Genomic DNA, 23,018 nt, shown 5'->3' on the forward strand with positions numbered 1-23,018 from the left:
GCATATTACAGAGTGTGCTGTACTTACCACTTCACTCTCCCTCTAGCTCCGCTTCTGCCTCTGAGGTAGGTGAAGCTGAAGGTAGGTGAAGTGGCCCAAGGTAAGCTTCATGACTGAACAGGGATTTGAACCTGGATCTTCCAGGACTAAATTCAACTCCCAAACCGCTACACCATCCTTACTCTCATTCTACGATGCAATCCGTGTCTTCCCAATGACTACGTGGGGATGGAATAGAATTTCAGGTTGCTGGAAGGGGTAGATCTGAGCTCACAAGCTTCTCTTTGATCGGTGCTGGTAATGTTTGTATCACAGTCCCAGATAAATGCAGAAGCTTCTGCTATAAAACCAAACATCATAACATGTAATTATTTTTTCCCAGTTGCACAAAATTATATTTCCTATTTGTATAACTTTCATTTGTATAACTTTCATCTTCCCTGCTCCATGTCAACACTGCCCTCCAAAATGCCAGGTTAAAATATTATCCCATTAAAATTTCAAATGCAAACCTCTTCAATAATTAGTACCAGTGGCAATGGGAACTGAAAATTTCAGGCAACACAAATTGCTTTTTTATGCAAATATTCTCATTTTCCCCATACTTGCACCAAAATGGAAGTTTTTCATGAAAATCTAAATGAGTTCTAATATGCTATATTGAATAGTAATTAATGCAATTAGAAATAATAAAATATTTGTCTAAAAATTGTTTATTCAGTGCAATCTGTTCCCATAGAAACCAGGAATGTTTTGGTGCACCCAGCGTATATTGAATATTCCTGTGTCTCCATTTTACAAACATGTCAGGGGGATCAATAGGATATAAATATAGGATATTTTCTTTATTCTTTAAGTCACATTTGTTGTCAAAAAGAGGGAGTGTGCTTGTGTGCCTGCAAGAGTCGCAGATGTTTTCTGCTATTGATCTTCAGCAATAATGATTTTTAAACACTGAAACGGTGCATATGGGATGTTGTGTGGAGGCCAGAAGCAAATGGAGAAAACAGGAGGCTCAAACGTTCTATCAAGGCTGCCAGCAGTCTGAATGTGTCTTTCATCTTGCTCAAGGATTGGAGGGTTGTGTTTGCAAAGCCTCATGATTTATTTAGAATTTTAATTAAAGAAACAAAGTTGTTGGAACTGCATCCTACCAGCGCCTAGCATCTGCCGATGATGCCTAATGATTTTTACCACCTCATCTGCAAGCAATTTGTTCAAGGAATCAACTCCAAAGTTGGGGGGGGGGGGAGTGAACTATGTCCGAAGCCATGGCTGGAACAAGACATATGATAATGGCAAGATTTTGGCCATAATTCAAAGGTTCAGAGAGGTGAGTGGGGGGTCTGGGATTATCCTTGCACTTACCAGTGTGGTTGCTGCTGCCTCTATCAAGGGTGATGTCAGGGTGTGAACAGAGGAGCACACATCCATCAGAAAGCCCACAGTCTAACCTCTAGAACAGGGGTGCCCAAATTCCGGTCCAGGGGCCAGATGCGGCCCACAGCCAGCCTCTTCTCCCCTCAAATCTTCTCCCCTCAAAGCCTCTGGCCCACTTGACCAAACATGATTGGAGCTGTGCTCTGGTTGCATCTGGAGGGTGTTTTAAGGCCCAGAGATTGAATGAATGAGCCCATTCATTCATTCATTCATTCATTCATTCATTCATCTAAGTTCCATCTCTTATTTATATACATTTTATATTTAAATTTTTTTCTGGCCCTCTACACTGTGCCAGATATTTGATGAGACCCTCTGGCCAAAAAGTTTGAAGAGCTCTGCTCTAGAATTTCACTACCAGCAGCAGTGTCTATTGCAGGAAGTTACCCCAGTAATCCTTAGCAGTCTGGCTGCCTCTGCCTTGGGATACTAGGAGAAAAAAACAAAAACAGTCTCTTACTGTTCTCCCTGTGCAGTTTTTGCAACCCTGGAAGTGCAGGACTTCCAGTATTATTTAAAGGGACCATGGGAAATGAAGGTGCTCCTTTGTTCATGTGGTCCTGTCATGCAACCAGAAGCCCTTATATCCAGGTTTGGGGAAAATGCACAAGGAACACTGTAAGGAAGTAGATGATCCATTCCCCATTCAAGTGAGCGGGAGGTGGAGCAATACAGCTAGTGCCCACAGTCGGTTGGAAGGATGCCACAGTAGCAGGAGACTCAGGGTGAAGAGCACCCCAAATCCACTGCCAGGTCGCACCCCACACCATCTGCCACTGAAGCAAGATGCATCGGGTCCCCTCCTGGCTGGTCCGGCAGTGCACACAGGCAACACAACAGCCCAGGCATGATTTTTGTGTTTGCTAACCATGCTAACCCATCAGTATGGGAGGAAGACCTGAGATTTCTCTCATCAGCATGGAAAAACCACAGAAAAAGCAGCAGCAAGCGTGTTGGTAGGTTCACTTGTATAAGGAAAGAGCTTATGTTCTGCACAGATAATTCAATGTGGGTAGGGGCTTTCATGCCCTTTTCAGCTTCAAGAAATGATCTCAACATTTTATTTGGTGTAGGGGGTACTCAGGGTGAGATGCAACCTTCTGTGTTCTTCTTTCTGCATCTCCACAGTACCTGATTTATTCCCCTTTGTTGTACGTGCCCTTTGGCTTCCTCACTTATGTATTTGAAATGAAAACGTACTGTTGTAAATTTTCTTGGTGTTCCTGGCTGAACTAATGAAGCTCCATGTACAGTGCAGAGGCATATTACAGATATCAGATCCAGTTTATGGATGGTTTTGTTTACTAACCATAACTGTTAATATACCTGATGGTACTGTTTCCCCTTCCATAAATCTGTAATAAAGCAGCATATGAGGCTTGGCTGTTATGGTTTCCAGTGGGTTGCTGAGATTACCGCGGAAGAATAAAGCATAATCATAAAACTGCGCTTGTATTGAGTTATGCAAGAACTCCTCCACCCCCTGAGAATCGGTACCAGCAATTTAAGCACACACAAACGTTTGTTTTAAAATACAGAAAGCAACATAATCCCTACAGTGTTGGCTGAAGCACATATTTATAATCCATTACTAATTATGCAGCAAGAATACAATTAAATATAAATGTCAGAAATGAAAGAGTGATGTGCCACCTGCACAACAATGCCAGTTCCCGTCAGATCCATTTCTCACCATCCAGGAAGGCCCACAGCAGAGGGATAAAAAGTTGAGCTATTATGGAGCCCTTTGGAAAGATGCGCTGCATAAGATCGAGATCTTGCCATTTTGATCACTGTGTGTTATTCAGAGAAGTTCCAACGCAGGAAGCTTTTGTGGTGCAAAGATGTGGCTCATTATTTGCAGGGAAGAGAAAGAGGGAGCTCCTTTGAAAAGAGCGTGCAAGATAAAAGATGTATAAACATGTTCAATGATGCTTGGTGCTGTTGAGATTTCAATAGGCCTTTGCAAGACTCCAACATCTGGGTGTAGTTTTGCTTTGATTATTTGTAAGTTTGACATTGTGCTGAACCACTGCCTCTGTGCATTAAAGCTTTCAAGCTGTGCTGGTCTGTAGTGGAAAGAAAACATTAATGAGCTACATAGTGAGCAATCTTCAGTACACTTTCCTAGGAGTAAGGTCCATTGAACTCTGTGGGACTTACTTCTGTGAACTTCTCTAAAGGTCCAGTCCTCTTTGGGCACTGTGCCAATGTCACATGGCTGCTGCTGCTAAATCTGTCATGTTCTAAGCCTGGCCAGCACCGGAGGTGGAGGAATGGTGACAGCAGAACCTGACTTACATCCCACCAGTGTCCCAAGCAACCACAACGCATCCCAGATTCCAGCACCACTTGCACTGGCATTGCTTCATAATGACAGTGGCTGAACAACTCTGTCCAATGCTTCCACAAGCCCAGGCCTCGGAGGCTTCATCAGCTGCCAGAGCTCGCTACCTTCCATGTGCATCTGTTCACTATGGCCCAACAGGGCAGACATGAAGCCAGGCAGTGGCTGGGCTGGCTCAGCCGCATGGTCATGTGGTAGTACAGGGCTCCCAATATGGCTGGTTCAGACATTGCTGCCCCTGTGCCCACTCTTGTGGGCCCTTTTCATCTCTGCCATGTTTTAGAAAGCCAGGAAATCTACTACTCCAGAAATATCTTGGAGTAACTTTGGACTGAACTCTCTCTTATAAGCCACACCTCAAGAACACGGCCGCAAGAATCAATACCAAGAACAACCAGGGCTTTTTTTCTAATGGAACGCGGGGGGACGGAGTTCCGGCACCTTTTTGCAGGGGCCCCTCCCCTTTGGAGGCATTCCAGGAGGGGGGAGCAAAATAGAGGCGTTCGCTGGGTGGGTGCTGGGGTGTGCAGGGTGGGCGGGCGCCTGGCCCCTGCCTGACCGCACAACGACCCCCTCCTGTCCCCATCTCCAAGCTCTTGCCTGAGCCCAGCCCGCCTCCCCTCCCCCCACGCTCTGCTTCCCAGCACAGCTTCCAAGCCAGTGGAGGGCACGGGGGACACGCGCCAACACCGAGGAGGAGGACGAACAACCAGCCAGCCAGCCAGGGAGACGGGCTGCGGCACCCACGGAACGCCCAGGTACTGGCTTGGCGGAGGAGGAGGGGAAGGAAACTGGCTGGTGCAGCCTCGTGCCAATCTGCAGCACAAGCCTAGGCATGTCTACTCAGAAGTATGTCTCATTGTGCTCAATAGGGCTTGCTCCTGGGAAAGGGTGCATAGACTTGCAGCCCGAGAGCCCAAGCATGTCTACTCAGAAGTAAGTTCCACTGTGTTCAATGGGGCTTACTCCCAGGAAAGTGTCATAGCCTTGCAGCCTGAGTAGACAGGCAGAGAAGGGCTCTGTGGCTGCAGTCCTCTCCACACTTTCCTGTGAGGAAGCCCCACTGCCTCTAGTGGGACTGACTTCTGAGTAGACAGGCACAGGATTGGGCCCTGAGGCTGCCATCCTATCCACAGTAAGCCCCATTCACTAAAGTGGACTTCTGAGTAGACATGCATAGGATTGGGCTCTTAGGCTGCAATCCTAGGCACTTTCCTGGGAGTAAGCTCCATTGACTAGAACAAGACTTATTTCAGAGTAGACATACCTAGGATTGGGCTCTTAATCCTGGCAGAGATATATATCTGCACCCGTTGTCACATGCTAAGGGCAGGTGAAAAGGGATTCTACATGTGTACAACGTGCTGTCCAGCCTTGCCAGAGATCCTCCTCATCCTTCCCTCACAAGCATGCCCTCCGCCAGCCAGCATTTGCAGCTCCTCTCCAGCAATGCACAGCAGCTGCTCAGGGCAGCAGAGAACATACAATTGCATGCCAAGCGCCTTCCCAAAGACACAGAGTATTCTGATACCTGAATTAAACCATATTTAATTGCTTGTTAGCAAACGTAGCTGTTTCTATGTGCACCTAAGGACCCCTCTCATGTAAGAATTCCTTTTTTGTTCTTACTCCCACAGTTGCTTAGAGTAATTTTACTACATGGAACTCATGTAAGCCATTTTTTGGAATCCATTCACTGCTTCCTCTCCTCAAAGTAGTGCCACACTACATACTACATGCTACAAGTGCACCTGTACAGTATTTTTCCCCATGTGTAGAAAAAATAGCTAGGGGGAAGGGGATGTGGAGATTGACAGCCCAATCCTATGCATGTCTACTCAGAAGTAAGTTCATCTTTAGGGGGGAAGCACATAAAAAATATTTTATTTCTCCAATAAAAAATGGTTTTTAAATAAATAAATAAATAAATAAATAAAAGATTAACAAGTTGTGAGTTCCTGCACCTTTTTATTTACAAAAAAAGCACTGAGAACAACATACTCCGGAAATTAATAGGAACAAGGTAGGGAGCTTCAGCCACTACCCTCAGGGCATCAGCAATAGGATTGATCTACTCCGCAGCAGAATACTGTGCTCCAGTATGGCTTTACAGCTGTCATACTAGCAAGATGGATGCCAGATTAAATGAAAACATGAGGATCATAAGCGGCTGTATAAGACCCACTCCTGTCTGTTGGCTCCCCATTTTGAGCCACATAGCACCACCAGCCCTATGGAGACAAGAGGTTTTAATGAAAGAATACAGAAAAATCGCCAACAACCCACTTTACCAGTGCATGCCGATCTTACTCATCTATCAATTGGTAGGCTTAAATCCAGGAAGACTTCTCTGGCACTCGCACAACATCTGCACAACAATTTTAACATCAATGCCCAATGGAAAGCTAAGTGGGCAGTCAAATGCCCAGAAACGGGTAAAGACGATCCTACACTTAAGGTGCCAGGTTTAGACTTACCTCATCAGCACTGGAAAACTTTGAACAGGATCCATACCCTACTTGGTGTTTGTCAGAAGTCAATGTTCAAATGGGGCTAGTATCTACCCCTCAGTGTGATTGCGGTTTCTCTCACCAAACCATGTACCACATTGTGTCTGGCTGCAAACTAAGGACGTATACTGGCCCATGGTCTGACTTTTTCTATGAAGGTAACTCTGTCCTTGAATGGCTGCATGAACTGGACATTGACATTTGATCTAGACTAATTGATATATAAGTCCATGTATTATGTGCCATAAGCTAAATAAATAAATCTCTACCATGAGAGTTCTGAGTATACAAACGTTAATGAAGTTGACAAAGTCCATAAACTGTCTTGCCATGGCTTTTGTTAGGACAGCCAGGCTGTTTGCGCAGTGTTCCCTTTGTGCATGAAGTGCACTTTCCCCAAAGTTTCAATCACCAGAATTCACGTGTGCACTCGAGGTGCACATGGCATAAGGCCAGAAGGATATGGCCCCATACTGTGTGCCTTCTGATCTGAGTAGTGGTCTCCCTGGCAGAGGCTTATATACTGCAGTTAATGTGCTGTGATTGGCTGCCAAATGTAGTCTGTATCCTTTGCACCATTTTGGGGGAGTGGGCAGGGCATGGGGGTTACAGGAGTTGCACTTTTCAGTTGTTTTTCCCTTCCCCATTGCTCCCTATGGGAGGCCACAGCCTCAAACCTGCAGCCGAGTTCCTGCCCTTCCAAACTCAGCTGTGGTTACATCTAGCATTGTGCACATGTGTAAGCCTCACGCATGCGCACAATGCTAGAGGCACCGCCCACTGTACAGAAGGAGGTCCATCATGGGGGTGACGCGCTGGTCTCCCGCACCGGGTGACGCAAAGCCTAGTGACACCACTGGTCCAAGCTATGCTGAATTTATGCCAGTGCAGCATTTTTCCAATGTGTTGGCATCCATGGTGCGTCTGTCAGCAGGGCACTTCTGTGCCGGTGGGCCTGTTGTTGTGCTGGCGTATACGGCAGAGTGCTGATGTATCTCAAGGTTAGGATTGGGCCTCTAGCCTAGGCTGCAAGAAACATGATTGCAAGTAATGTGGGTTTATAAAATCTTTGCATTTTAGACATACAGTAGTAGAATATCCCCCTGTCTGTTTCCTTCCTCCTTCAGGACCACCAGCTTCAGACTACAGTGAATAAGGAGGGCCCTGGTTCAGAATCTCACCTGAAGCTTTAGTCACATGAGCTCCCATTTATAGCCTGAAGTAGTATAGCCCAGAAAAAAAGTTTACCTTCTCATTAGCTGCTTGTGACAACTAGGCCTCTACCTATCTGAGAAGTGCAGATTAGGATTTGGGTTGGGTTCAGTAGAAAGGCTGGTTTACAAAATGAAATATATTGCATTAGTCCCTGAGAGTGCTGCTTACAGAATAGTAAGCAGCTCTGTAAAAAGCCCATATAAAAATGGCTGCTTCCATTTCTTCCCCTTATTTTCTAGAATGGAGGTCTGTAGGAATCATATATCAATATTGCTTTTGGATACCCACAGCTATGCAGATGCATTGATAGACACTGTTCATCAAAAGTCTTAGTGCAGCCACCTGTGTAGAATTACATTTGTATGAGACATACAAAATTATGCAGGGGATGGATAGACGGGTGTTCTTTTCCCTCTCACACAACACCAGAACTAGGCAACAGCCAATATGATTGAGTGCTGGGAGAGTGAGAACAGACAAAACAGAATATTTCTTTACCAGCCTGTAATTTGTGGAACTCCTTGCCAGAGGATGTGGTGATGGTGTCTGGCCTTTAAAAGAGGATTGGACAGATTTGTGGAGGAAAAGTCCACCACAGGTTACAAACCATGATAGGTATGTGCAACCTCTTGGTTTTAGAAGTAGGCTACCTCAGAATGCCAGATGCAACGGAGGGCACCAGGAAACAGGCATTTTGTTGTCTTGAGTGCTCCCTGAGGCATCTGGTGGGCAACCGTGAGATACAGGAAGTTGGACTAGATGGGCCTTTGGCTTGATCCAGCAGGGCTGTTATGTTCTTATCAAGATTGCTTTTTTGCAGTCTTTATCTCTATGGCCTCCTTATTAATAGGGCCAAAATGAGACATAAGTGATCTGAAAGCAGGGCCAAATTATGTATTCACAGCAGTCTGTACAAAATAAAGAAATACACAATGGAATGACAGCAGATTCTTCCTGGCTTGGTTCCACTTTGGAAATGAGACCTGATAAATGCAGAACTTCAAATCAGAACCTGGGCTGCAAAGAATTTCAGAAGGAACATTGTTAGGGTCAGCCAGGTCAAGTTCTGCTGAGGGCCCACCCAGCTCAGTTGACCCCTCGAAGCCTCGGTTCTGATAACCTGCCACAAATTCTGCCCACCAATTCATCAGTGGCGAGAGTGAAAAAAGACCCATCACAGATAAGCATTGCTGGGCTTTCTTTCAGAATTTCCAGAAACTTGACACTGGCTGAATTACCAGTGAATTGCTGACAGTGATTCTTAGGGACTCAAAAAAAAAAAAAGGGACTTGAGTGAATGTCATCGGTAGAACAATTTGTTCTGTGGCTTTTGAGGAAACTCAAAGCTACTCTGAGTTCCGATAATGAAAATCAATATTCGTTTTGTGCACTCCAGAGTGTCTACGGTAAGAGTACTGAAAAAGGACATATTTATTTTAACTCTCCGGATCATTTCTTGTAGTGGGAAAAGTTCAATATAAATGACATTATGGGGGGGGGGGGGGAGACCCTTGCTTTCATTTGGCAAATAACACAGGCCTACAAAATTGAGGGTCAGAAAAGTTTTTCCTAAACTTTATGGTAATTTGATATGAATTATTATTAACATGGTGTAGGCATCCTCATGAGGAAGCTGCTTGAACTATTCACTAATGAGGCTATACTATATCTCCAAAACTAGACATGATAGCGCAAAACGGATACCATTTTTGGAATCAGCACCCCAAATATACCCAGGAATTGGTGTAATGTTTAAGAAAGCAAAATGTGTGTTGGCCTGTGTAACCAATCTCCATGGGCACACTGTTCTTTCACCAACCCCTTATCATGGGATAAGAATGTGTTTTTATCAATCTGGAATAACACTTGCTAGCATAATAAGCACTGTGTAGCTGTTAACACAATTCCCTCACTCCAGGTGTTTTTTGTTAGTTGGCACGGTCTATTCTTTACATTGTTATCTGTTCGGCAGACTTTTCTTCAGTTCTCCATAGGACTGCAGGCCTGTTGCTTCCTCTAGCACAAGACGTGAAAATCTCTTCACTTTGCTTTGAACCCTTCCCAATCCCTGTGCTTTGCCTAAATGCTATAATTAAGCTTATTTTTCATGTTCCACATCTTCCCAGCATGTTACCTTTCAATCACACAGATAACCATGCCATTGATTGGAGGGAGCACACTTTGGATTCTCAGCAACTGCCTCTGAGGTGTTTCTTCACAAAGCAGTGCATCAGACAGTCTCTTTCCAAGATTTCAGCTGTGACCCACGACAAGCTCTAAAAAGCCTTAAAATATTTTACATCAATCTGCAGGGAGAGAGGTAAGAAGAAGAAGGAAAAAAACAAACCAACAAGACGTTTTGCTGCTTCATGCAACACTGCTAACCACTTTCACAGACTGTCGATGAAAAAGTCATTTGGCCTGTGCTCAGAAACAGCTTCATCTCCCTGTAGGGTCCATCTTGCAAATTGATAATGCTTCACTTGGGTAGCTGTCCTCAGGCACAGGCAAACTCCATATAGCTTTATGAGGCACCAGAGCAGAAGACACACTTGCAGGTCTAGGCATAGCTGTGGTCTCATGACAAAAGCGACAGGCGTTTGGTAATGCACCTTTGGCACTAAACTCCAGAGTTAGACACATGGATGCAATGAGTGCCATGTTTAGAGCAGTGCATCCCAAACATTGGATAAGTAAGGTGCAAGGTTTGCTTGCATTCAGTTTGGAAAAGAAGGAGCACTCCCCTCTTCCTCCTGGGAAGATTCTCTTATTTGGGAAAAAAGGATAAGAATTCCCTGTGCTCAGAGGAGATCATCACCTGTGTTCCTGCATGAGTTATTCAGTGTTCTGGAAGGCCAATGGACAAATTCTAATAATATTTGGCATAGTTTGCCAGTGTCCTCAATGGTATCACTAGGATGTGTGTGTGTGGGTGGGGGGTGCAGACTGCACCAGGTGACACACTCAGGGGAGGGGGTGACACCACAATTGGCCAAAATTAGCCAAAATTGTGAAAATCTTGGTATTTTCAAATAATGCTATCATGTTATATATCATTGGATGAGTAATTTAATGCAGAAAGCAATGAAACAAACCACATTGAAATACCTGTATTCTTTTGAAAGGTAGAGCCATATTACCAGAAAAGGAAATTCTGTAAACAAGAATTAATGAATTGAAAATTTGAGTTTGGGAGCTCTCTCTCTCTCTCTCTCACTCACACAGTTTGCATATAGATCTGAACTGCACATATGACCCAACATGTAGCTTGGCCCTAAACGTACAATCAGAGGAAAACCTGAAATTGCGACCTGTGCAGAGGTGAATGAAGCAGCCCCTTTGAACTGCAAATGATTCTGCTACGCTCATCATTGGTAATGATCATAAACACTAGATATAGGCCCATGCCAGAGTTACCCTTAGCGGTCCCACAATAGGATCTGTTGGGATATATGAAGTGGAGCTTTCTTTTATGTAGAATGGATGCATTGTGCAGGCAGGCCTGCCTATTATACCGCTATCTGTAACGACAACCATAATATTTTAAATAAAAACGGCACAATTTGATTGCTCGGCTGCAGAGTTTGTAGCAGCCTGGTAATGTATGTATTAAATAAGCTTCCTAAATGCCTGCAAAAGACAACTCAATGAATATCAGTTCAGATGCTTGAGAACAAATGATTACAATGCCATATTACTGTAGGCAATTAACTTAGACTTTATTTAAGATTTACTTGTTCACAGTTAGCAGGGATACATCCCTCCTGGGTTGTGACCAGATGTTTTGAGCATGCAGGCTGTAATTTCAGCATTTGTAGGAAATCTGCTTCTCAATGGTGCTAGAGGCAACTCCATCTACCAAGTCTCTGAAATTGGGCAGTTGGTGGACAGCACAGAAGAAGCCACCAAATTGTGCTGCAGAGGCACCGGTTCATGCGGCTGCATGCAAACGGATCCTGCTGTGTGAACTAATGAGATCGGAGGCTGCTCTTTCCACTCACAAGGAGCATGTGTGTAGGCACAGAGAGGCAACAGCCTCCCCAGCCCATTCTCAGGTCAAAATGAGTGCTACATCATTTGCTTGTGAATCGAGCCAGCAGAAGTCATTCTAAATAGTACCAGGGATGAGAGTGTTCAGCACTGCATCTGGTAGCTAGGACACAGGACTCACTGCCCACATATCCTAAAAGATGTGAGGCAAGCCATTATGGATCACAAATGGGCAACAACTTTAATGGGCAACAACTTTAACAACAAATGGGCAACAACAACAAATGGGCAACTTTAACAACTTGCAATGGGTCCTATGTACTGATGCTCCTCAACCACCACTCTCCTTAGTGCAGGCTACACATCCTTCACTGAAGCAGTGGCAACCTTAAAGAGTGTCTGCACACATTCCTTGTTTCAGTCCACCTTTCTTTGCAAGTGGCAGTGGGTCCTTTTACTCATGCATTCCGAACTGGCCTTTTGCACAAGTGGAACTGGTGTGCCTGAAGTTATCTTGTGGACAATGACTATATCTGCCCCCACCATTAAACTCACAGCAAATGAAATAGGCCCCCTAGCCTGCCATTTTGATTTTACCATAGTTTGCATATCCCCCCCTCAGAAAAAAAAACTTAAAAATGTGAACCTTACTCATACATTAAACATATTGTGTTATTGTGTAGTTTTTGCCCCAAGGCTGACTGTTTAATCCATGTTGAACAGTATGTACTTTTGATTAAGCATGTTTGATCCCTGGAATCCAGCTATGGAACTCCCTCGTAAACTAATTGGATGATCATAACTGGAAACAGGACACAATGAACCTACTTTGGTCTGATCCAGCAAGTGGATTTATATCTCCTTTAAATGAAGTTTGACCTCATGACTTTGTGAACGAATATCAAATGCACTCTGCTTTAAAAATATATACTGACAGGCTTTTATTATGTGATAAGTCATTGCTGCAGAAAGCTGTTATCACAACAGTTTTTTTAAATGGCAGATCACACAATACCTTTAAACAAAGACTTTCCTACTCCTGGATCACTCTTTGTTGTGACCAAGGACTCCCTCCACACGATGCTTCTCTAGCTAATTCAGATACCACTGTTGCTTCATACAGGGCCACCCATCCATGAGGCAGAATACAACAGCTGTTTCAAACAGCAGGCTAGAACGAGGCAGCAAACCAGAGTATTTTATCCTGGCCTGAGGACTCAAGAGGCACAGTCTATTAGCCTGTGCCATCATCTAAAGCAGGGGTGGCCAAACTCTGGCTTGTGAGCTATACGTGGCTCTTATATGATGTGCAGCTGTCAGAAATGTGTTGGCTGAGCTGCTTTTTGCATCCAAATTAATACAAAAGGCAGATTGGAAGTTCTCAAGCATTACCAGGTATAAATTGAGAATCCACTGAATTAAAAGATACATTAGGATTAAAACATACATTTAATGTTCATGCAGAATAAATATATTTAAGAATTTAAACACTTTTAAAATACTGCAACTCTCAAGCACCCAAAGTTTATTATATGTGATTCTTAAGCAAATTTGGTCATCTAGAAGATGATCTAGAGGTCATCTAGAGGATGAAGGATCCCTGGGAGATTGTACCCCCTGCCTCCCAGGAAGAACATCATGGAAAGGACAAGATCCTGGTCTCTACTGCTGGTCAAGAAAGGAGCAGCTGCAGGGCATTTGCTTACCAGTTCCTATGGTTTCAATACAGTGGGAATGTTGGGTGGTCAGGCCTCTCTGTAGATGGCTATTTGTCCACAGGCTTTGGAGGAATCTTAAGAATCTTAGGGCCCAATGTTTTGCCAGATTCCAAGGCCAAGCACCATCTAGAGAATTATGCCCACTTTATGCTAATTAGCTCCCTTCTTTCCCCCAAAAATGACCCTGGTTCTGCCCCACAGTACTGCTGGACCCCACCACCAGGGTAGCTCACCTGTACAACCTGCAGAGGTCCTCATTTCTCCCCTCTCCTACCAACAGCTCCTCCCACCACTACAGCAGCATGTTGGTCCTCCACAGGTCTTGGGCATGGCAGCCAATCTCAGTGTCTCCAGCAGTTTCTGCTCCAGCAGCCTCCAAAGTCCATTCACATATCAGTCCATCAACAGTTCCTCAGCCTATCAACCCAAGCTTTCCTACTACCCACACCAAACTCTCCCTTCATCGGTGCTTTTATGCCTGAGGCCCTATTACCTTCAAGGGGTTGCAGCTGTGCAGCACACCCTCCACTGAATGTCCAGGCCTTAACCCTTAAAGGGGCCACTACCAACACCACATCCTACCTCCTTGTCAGTTCTTCTGCAATTCTAATACACCCAATCCTATGCAACCATAATACAACCTAAAGATAAGAGAATAAATGTTCCTTTACTATGAGGAGGCTTCCATGACTACCCACCCACTGCAGGATAAAGCACACACACCCCTGGCACCCGAACATTGAAAGTTGGATAGGACTGGGCACTTAGGAACATATTGACGTCTCATTGATGAAACTGAGCATCTCTTGTGTCACAACATCAGAGTGCTGTAGAAATCCACTGAATAAGCAGCATCCATTATATAATTTCTCAGTCTGTACAGTCTGGGTAGCCAGGGCCATCAGTGCTGACCACTAAGTTGAGGGCTCCACCAACAGTGAGGGAGAGACGTCCAGGATGGATACTAAGGGCTGTGAGGAGAAAGCAAAGAGGATACCAAGCAGCCACAGATGTGGCCTGGGGAAGAGGCTAAACCACCCAACTTTCTCCTCATGCCTTCTCCTCCCAGCAATCACAGGCAGTCACCTTCACAGGGCAGATGTCTACCCTTTACTGAACTCTTCACGGGCTGATGGGAAACCTTTATACACATGCATCTCTGGTCTCCACTCCACTCCTTCCTGCCCTTGCCCTGGTGAAAGGATTGCTCCCTTCACAGGCCCTGATCCTGAAGAGAGCCTCCTCCTCCTGCCTGTTTGTTCTGTCAGCTCTGCTGGCAGGACACCAAGGCTGCTGCTGTTGCTGTGTGGCTGCATTGTTGGCCTGTTATCCATTGGGAGTAGGGCAGTCTGTGACCCAAGTGCCTCGCAGCGAGCTTGGGGGTGGTTGCTGAGTCAGGCGCCAATTGCGTTCACTGGCTGGGCTCCCCTCAGCAGGCTGTGTTACTGTTCCGGGGTGGGGTGGGGATGATGACACGGTGCTTGGGCCACTTGGTGACAGGCCAGTCAGGCCATGGCAACGATGACCAACTGTCAGGGGCTCCGTGAAGGCCAGAGGTGAGGACCACCCCAGACACAGTTTTTGAAATTTATATTTGGCAGCCTTGATTTACAGTGAATTTTTTTTCAATCAGCATGAAGTATTATTAAGGCTCAATCATTCTATTTGCTGGAAGTTTCAGTTCAAAATCAATCCCTCTACAGCTAAAGTCTAACCCATTAAGTCAGTGAGAGCTTGAATTACCTTCATTCAAGAAAAGGTGTGATTGTCACGGAGATTGCATTTCAACCATAGAAAGGTTGGGAAACTGTATCTGCAGGAATGAGCTTGCTGTGCCCTCTGATATCTAGGATAATTTAGAAGAAAAATAAAAATTCTGAAAATGGTGAGCATAGGTCAGTTGGTGAACTTTCATCCCTACTGCCCCATAGTCTGCCTTGATTGAACTAACAGTCTTTTTGGCTGGCTTTCATCTGCTCAGCTTAGTTCAAGCCTAAACTGTGCCTTGTTTGCTTTTAATGATGTACTCTCATTTCCGGGCACTGTCAGGGTGGATGGGCAGACATCTCTCTCTCTCTCTCTCTCTCTCTCTCTTTAAAAAAAGAGATTTATCAAAGGGGGAGAGCAATGAAAGAATTGGCACTGCTTGCCCAGTAATGAGCAGCTGTTCTCTGCCAATTGCACTGGATGCAATTGGATGGTTCAATTAGAGTGCCTGGGGGGGGGGGGAGAAGAGCAATCCTTCTGGACACCATTGTGAAAATGTAGCAGCCATTGTTGTTCCAGGGGATGTAACTAATGATGTGAATGTTGCACAATAGAAATTGCCAATTACCAAGTGAAGCAGGAGCATATGGATCCCGAAAGCATTTGAAGCAAATGAGCTGCCCACAAAATCCGTGAACCTCACTGTTGAATATTTTCCAGCTGTTCTTTGAATGTTTGCCAACTATCTACCAAATATTTGCTATATGAACTTAACAGCAGTTGGTACTCAGTTTTGATATTTGAATGGAAGAGTTAATATTTTATAGCCGACAGTTGACGTTCCTAGCAAATCATCATCAGCGAATCATACTCACAGTTTAGGAGAGTTGAGCTTAGTTCCATTTTGCAGCTAATTGTTGAGGTCGATGATAGATTGAATGCTTAGCCAAAGACCACATGGGAAATCATTGGATGAACCTGAAAGTTCTTCAGTTGTAATCTGCCTTCTATCCATTAAGCCATGTTTCCTGTTCTTGTTGATTGAAAGTCATAATGGACATTTAAGGAGTTCAATCAGGAAGTCTTGGAGCCATTCTTTAATACACCTTGAAATGCTGATATTTTATTTGATTCCTGTAATTTTTCACTCTTCTTAAAGGAAACAGAGTTGTTTTCTTATATCAATGAGTATTTTCTAGAGTGTTCTTCTGGTGAAAAACAAGTTGGATCCTTAAGAATATTGATTACTCTTGAGAGGAAAAGCACCTTTAATTTTTCCTGATCTACATAAAAATGTCACTTGGAAAAGGTTTTCAGCATGCACAATTACAGTTAAAAAATAACATATCACTCTATATCCATTCTCTATTTGTATTATGAATTTATTTAAGAAAACTTTGTCCAATTAGCTGTAAGATCTTGGATGGAGGTATTCCCTATTCAATAAGATGCTATAAATTACATTTCTGATGCAATAATACTATTTTAATGCACCCAAAAATCCTATCTACCCTTTAACAATGGTGAAACAGCATCTTCAATGAGTGATCTACAGCACAGTCCTATGCATGTTTTCTTAGAACAAACAGCCCACTTCTGACTAAATATCCACACTACGATGAAGAGAGGCCGGGACGGTCTTTGCATGGAGTTCCCATGCTGGTGACATCTTCAAGGCAAGGGAATATTTGTCCACTTACTCCAGGATAAGTCCTGACAGCCACCTTGGGGTGACTCAGATCTGCACCAGCAAAATTGTTGGCACTAGTCCAAACAGCCCTGTGTTGGTGGATCAGGTCAAGGAAAGGGCCTCTGCTGCTGTCCCCATCCCCTCCTGGGCCTGGTCCACCCTCTACCACTCCATTACACCCACTTCCCATCCTCCTCACAATCCCCTCCTCCACACTGCTCAGCGCATCCCATCTTGGCACCCTGTGCATGGTTAAGCCCACAGCATGCTGACAAGGCGCTAAAATGGTCAGGGCACACCATCATGTGTTTGACCATTGACAAGGCACACCACCCTGCCAGTGGGGGGCTCACATCCCTCAATGACCCTATAAACAAATGACCCGCACGCAAAGTTCCACAGCACACCTGTGAACCATCTGTGGCACACCAGTGTGCCATGGCACAGTGGTTGAAAATGGCTTTGCTAGGCCATCATGAAATGCTTTCTGGCACTTTTCCATGATGGCTATCATCATGGTACTGCACACTAAACCAGCACAACAGCAGTGAAGGATTGTGCCGTCAGTCATGCTGTGTTCGATGGAGTTTATCCCCACATAAGTGTGCATAGAATTGTAACCCTCGTTCATCAAACGTCAGACTTACCTACCACAATATGTCTACTCAGGGGCTTCACTGGGGGGCGTCAGGGGTGCAGCCTACACAAGGTGTCACCCTCAGGCAGGATGACACCAAAATGTACTAGCCTCCTTCAGCACCGGCTGTGAGACTGTGAATCCATTGCCAGTTGCTGCTGGCGGGTCACAGAAAGCTCTCAGTGCTCTTTGGCCCACTCTAGGCCTAGTAGTCGCTTTGGGTTCTCACTGATGAGTCAATACTGGCAATAAAGGTTGTTTCAGGCTGCAGACAGCTGTTGCCAGTGCAGCCTTTGGCAGCATCTGGAATCACCTAACCCTGCCCCCATTTGCCAAACAGGTAATGGTTATATAATCCTCTGCAATAGCATAATATCTCCTCTAAATACCTTATAGTAAGTATATAGCTTATAGACTAGCAACTGTAATGCACATAAAAAGAAGGCTATATATGAGAGTGGTGTTATGTGCATATTTATGATTTCCTTTCAATGAAACTTTAATTTTCAGAAATGCTTTTTGCGGGGAATGTAACAAAAGGAAGTTCATTGTTAGCTCCTATGAATGGGGAAAAAATGCAGGCTGTTTGTGTTCCAAATAGAGCTGACAACCTTGACTCTCTTGCATTGTAGTCCACGTGTTCAGCAGGGGCGTTCTGCAACTGAAATCCATTTGAAAATAGATTGGCATTGAAGTTGCTGGACTTATGTAAATGCAGTAATCTTGTTATGTGAAGCATCGTGGCTGTATGGGTAGCCAGAGAAAGAAAAGGTATAAATTAAATTATTTTGTCTACATTCAGACCTTGGGACTAAGTGATTCTGAGAAGCACGGGATCTATTGATCTGCCTTAAAAGAACACCACCCATCCCCCCAAAGGGTGCACATCTTTGCCTTATTCCTCTTCAATGCATTATGGGGAGTTTCAAATGAGAGCTTCCTTGGTTGCAATGGCATAAGCAGCAGATGGAACATTGGCTCCTATACGTGAACTGGCCAGGCCCAAGTAGGGTGGTAGATTGTCAAGTAGACATTTAACTGCTCACTCCCAGGGATCAGCTATGCAAACAAGAGCTTTGGTGCATGCATTCAGCTCCACATCATTTGCTGGTAGTGTAACAGTGCGGACAGATGCTGCAGTTGCCACTACTGAGTTTTGTGCATTTTTGAAGCATGTTGGCTGAGATACCTCAGGTCCTCTTGTGTGTTTGAAAAGCATGAGTCAAAAGACTCACCAATGAGGGCCAAGAGAGAAGCATCAAACCAGGGGTCCCCTGTCCCCTGACTGAAAATAGTGGCTCAATCCAATTAAATGGAAGTGTTGGCGAGATGACTACAATTGTACCTGAGGAGGGAGGATGCTCAATATTTGTGGTGGGAATTGCAGAGGGGAATGTGGCCTGGCCAGTCCTACCTTTCTTTTTGTGAATGGAGGGATACAATGATGGCAGCCGCAACTTGTCCTCCTCCTTGCCCTTGGAGTGTGCAAGCAGGAGGAGCTGCCACTGACTCCCACCTGATTTCTACATGGCGTGGCTCCTCCTCCCTCTCCTACTGGTGAAAGGGTTGTCATCCCAGGGGCCTTTGTATTGTCGGAGGCTTCTGGAGGCAGTCTATTCACTGATGGGGTGAGAAGGAGGAGGCAGCAATGCCATGAAAGACTTAACTGAGACTCTTCCCCTCTCATTCTTCTGCAAGGCTCATTCCCATTTGCCCATGGAGTAATGGACAGCAGAATGCAGTGACAGTGTGAAAGAGCAGTGGCAGCTTGGCACCCTGACACCTCCACATGGATACTGAGATTCTGTGGGCTCAGCTGTGGGCCCTCAGGCCCATGCACAAGTTGACCAATTCCTGATGGCTACTGGATAGTTATGGAGATAGAGAGTAGCTGACACCAGGTAGCATTTATTTTTTTAAGCAGCAAGTGAATTTCTGGCAAAGCACAGTACATGGAATTACATTACTGTTTATTACACAGCAGCTACTAAAATTTTAGTAATGCAACAAATAGTTGTGACTCTTGTATTCCGGATTGCATTTTCACAGCCTCGAATAAGTGTTACGCATATAGGAATAGGTCTTGGAACTGTTATCATGGAATATTGTGGGGAAAGCCGTAACTTGTTGTACAAGCCATTACTCGTGCTTTCCCAGTCTGTGTAAATGGCTTATGCAGGAGATGGCCCAGTTCTTTCCAGCAATATCCCAGCACCATGCGCAAAGCAAGCAATTAGTGCTATGATGGGCAAGGAAGGTATGCAATAGCAATCCACTAAGCGAGTAATGAAGAGCAATGAGACACAAAAGCAAGCCAGGCAGCACATTTAACAAATATAAGCAGCAGCAGTAACTGCGTGCTAAGATATGGAATGAGGCAAACTAGTTAGCACTTTGATGGAAACCAAGGTGCAATGTAACAAGCCAATCAGCACTTTTAATGAGAAATGATGCACACTTGCAGCAGGGAATTAATAGGCTTGCAAAGTAACCATTTGGAATCTCCTACTCTTGCAAAAAATTATACATCCTCTTTATGGAATATATATCCCTGATGTGCAATGTTATTTTTCAGTGAGGGAACATCTGACAGTTTTGACTTCATACGGAGCAACACATTCAAAGCCTTTAGCCAAGTGATGAATTATCTATCAGTATGCCCTCCATTCCTCCTCATTTGAAAGGGATGGTAGATGTTGGGTTGGTGAAGGTGCTATTCATGGCAGTAGAGACATCAAATGGCCAGCTCACTGCATGAGTACAGCCCCCAAAGGGTGAACCTTCCAGCAATGGTTACATGGTAGAAGCTCAGTGATTCCGCCAGAAACAGCCTAATAGCTAGGTTTGCATCTTTGTGAAGTGTAAAAGCAGGGTGGTCAGACTGCCGAAGAGAAAAGAGCTCTTTCTTCTGGCCATTTATAATATTTATTACAGTACTGAGCAGAGTCTCAATGTAATCACTCTCAAAATAGCCTCTTTTTTGGTACGGGAAGAATGCAAGGGGGGGAGAGGAAATAGGGAGCTGAACTGAGAGCAAATATAAAGCAGTGTACTAGAAGTGAGGAAAGGAGCAGTCTAGCAAGAAGACGCATGAGCTGAGGCCAAGGGAATGAGCACACAGAGAGTCCGAAGGGACATGTTAAAAGTTTAGAAATACCTTCCAGGTAACAATATAAATGAAGGAAGGGAATTACTTACAGTTTTAGAAATTGGTTGTAGAAAGAATCATACCCTGAAGCTATGGAAGGAATATGTAGGTTAGACAAAGAAACATTTTTAATAGTTAACGGCTAATAGGCTGATGAACGCACTCCCCAAGGAACTGGAACCAGAGCTGTTCAGAAATACATTAAAAAAAAAAAAAAGATGCGAGAGGAAGTGCTGAACTCTTGAAACTCGCTCTAAATTGTTTTGGCTTGATGAATATATACAATTGTGACATGTATATCAATGCAACCAATTTCTATCATATTGCCAATTAGCAGCCCAGTGCTATCTGCCCTGGCGCTGCCAGGTGCAGTGACACCAGAATGACTACCGCTGCATCCAGCAGGGCAGGGAGACTGCTGGAGGCCTCCTCGAGGAAAACCTCAGGCCCCGCAATGGGGCTACTCATGTCTGCGCCAGTTATTTTGCCTGTGCAGATAAGGGAAGCCCTTTGTTGGACTTTGCAGCCCTATGCAGAGGATAGGATCTTGCAGAGGAGGCCTCCACACGTCCTGTACTCCTCCAAAGCTGGTCCTGCAATTGCTAAATGCTGCAGCAAATGCTCTAGTGACCTGGAATGGCTCTGAAGGGGAGAGGGAGGTGCCACTTGACCGCTACAGTGAGGCACCGTGTAAAACGTACTGTGTTGCACCCCTTTAGCTATGCTACTGAAAGTATGTTTGATTTATTTCAGCCCCAACTCCTTAATGTTCTGTTTCTTCACAGGTGAAAATTCAGCACAGCTCTAATTCTGACGAGACTGTATTCGGAGAACCACATCATTATAGCCCCGTGATTTTCAAACTCTATTATGATGGAGTGCCCTGTAGATGCTTAGACCAGTGATTCCCAAACTGGTGGGTTGCTGATCCTCCAGCCTGGGAAGCACTGGCCAATGTCCCTTTAAAGGGCAGGGAGGGGGGGAAGGCCGTGTTGGAATTCCCATGATCACAGTGCAGTGCTGCTGGGAATGGAAGGGGCTTTCTTTACCTCCTATAAGCAGCACTGGCATCTGAGGGTGTGTGGGGAGCCCCCTCTGTAGGACTCCTCAAACCTCAGAAACTGAAAAAAAGTAATTGGAACCCACTTTTTCTATTGTGAACCCAGAAGTGGTTTCCAATCACTTTTTTCAGTTTCTGAGGCTTGAAGAACCTTGTGGAGGTGTCCGCAGGGCTCCCTGCACCCCTTGAGTGCTGGCAGTGCGTATAAGAGATAAGGAAACTCCCCTTCTGTTCCTGGAAGTGATGTAATCCTGGGGATCATATTGCTGCCTTAGCCCTACCCCCGCATCTACTTAGGTGGTTCCCAATTCTTTTGTAGAGTTTGGGAACCACTGGCTTAGATGCTTTATGGAGATTTATCTCCCTCTAGATCCCTACTTATAGGTAAATTATCACCTCTGTTGGTCTTATTCTCCGGCAATGTGAAATGTGATGGTAAGTTAAGATGTATTAATGATATACTTTCAGATGAAGAGATCCACAGGCTTGTTTGTGCCCCACATGAATGAAGTATGCACCCTACAATGCCTTCCAGCACCCTCACAACATACATGGTTTTGGTAGCAGATGTGAACAGTTCCCCAGAAGACAATCTGATGTGACATACACTGTCACATGCTCAGTATTTTTTGCTATATAACCCAGCTGAGTTAAGGAATAGTGTAAGGAGACATTTTATTGCCATTGCTACTTGAATGCATGCATTTGCTGATAGGCTGGGTGACTCAAGCGACTCAGTTCATTTTTGCCTCAAAGTGGAACATCTCTCAGAAAACAAAGTAAGCACATTTCTTGACATTCTATCAGATCAGCCGGTAGACAAAGTTTCACGAGATTATGCATTCTGTGTCAGTCTCCACAGATCTATAGGAAGATGACCTATATAGCTGCCAGAGCAGTTAAATAGAAGACTCTAATGGTAGCAACAACCCTGACATTGTGGAGGACAGAAATGAAGACTACTGAAGAAAAGGAGACATTGGCTACATCAAATACTGTTACATTGGTACATTGTTCAATATTTTAGAATTCCTTTTGGCTTCAGAAAAAAAAGCCATAAAAAAATCAAACTGTCAATATAATGTATATATAGCTGCCTGGTATCACATGCAGCAGCATCCCATAAATATAACGCACTATATTATTGTTCTTCCTGGGAAGGGCATCTGTGACTTTTCAATACTCTTAATGTACTGCCAGTGCATGACAGAAAGCTTGACAATGGGATGATCGGTTTGGCTCCCTCCTTTCCAAAGCTGTGAGGAGTTTTGCTCAGCAAGGAAAGATGATTAACTGATTTTTCTCTTCATGCTACAGTAAGCAGACTGTATGGAAAATAGACTCCTGTTGATTTTTGGCCCGTATATCATGCTACTGGGGTTTGCTCAAGGAGATTAGCTTGAGAGTGCAAAAAAAACCCTATGCAATCCCATGTTTCTTCATATAGAATATACCTTGTAAACCACAGGGCTTTCTAAAACATATATATAGATGAACCAATTGCATCTCTGACAAGAGGGCACAGATTTAATGTACCCAGAGGGGGAATATAGAGA

This window comes from Tiliqua scincoides, chromosome 1, assembly GCF_035046505.1.
Source record: "Tiliqua scincoides isolate rTilSci1 chromosome 1, rTilSci1.hap2, whole genome shotgun sequence".
Taxonomy (NCBI): domain Eukaryota; kingdom Metazoa; phylum Chordata; class Lepidosauria; order Squamata; family Scincidae; genus Tiliqua; species Tiliqua scincoides.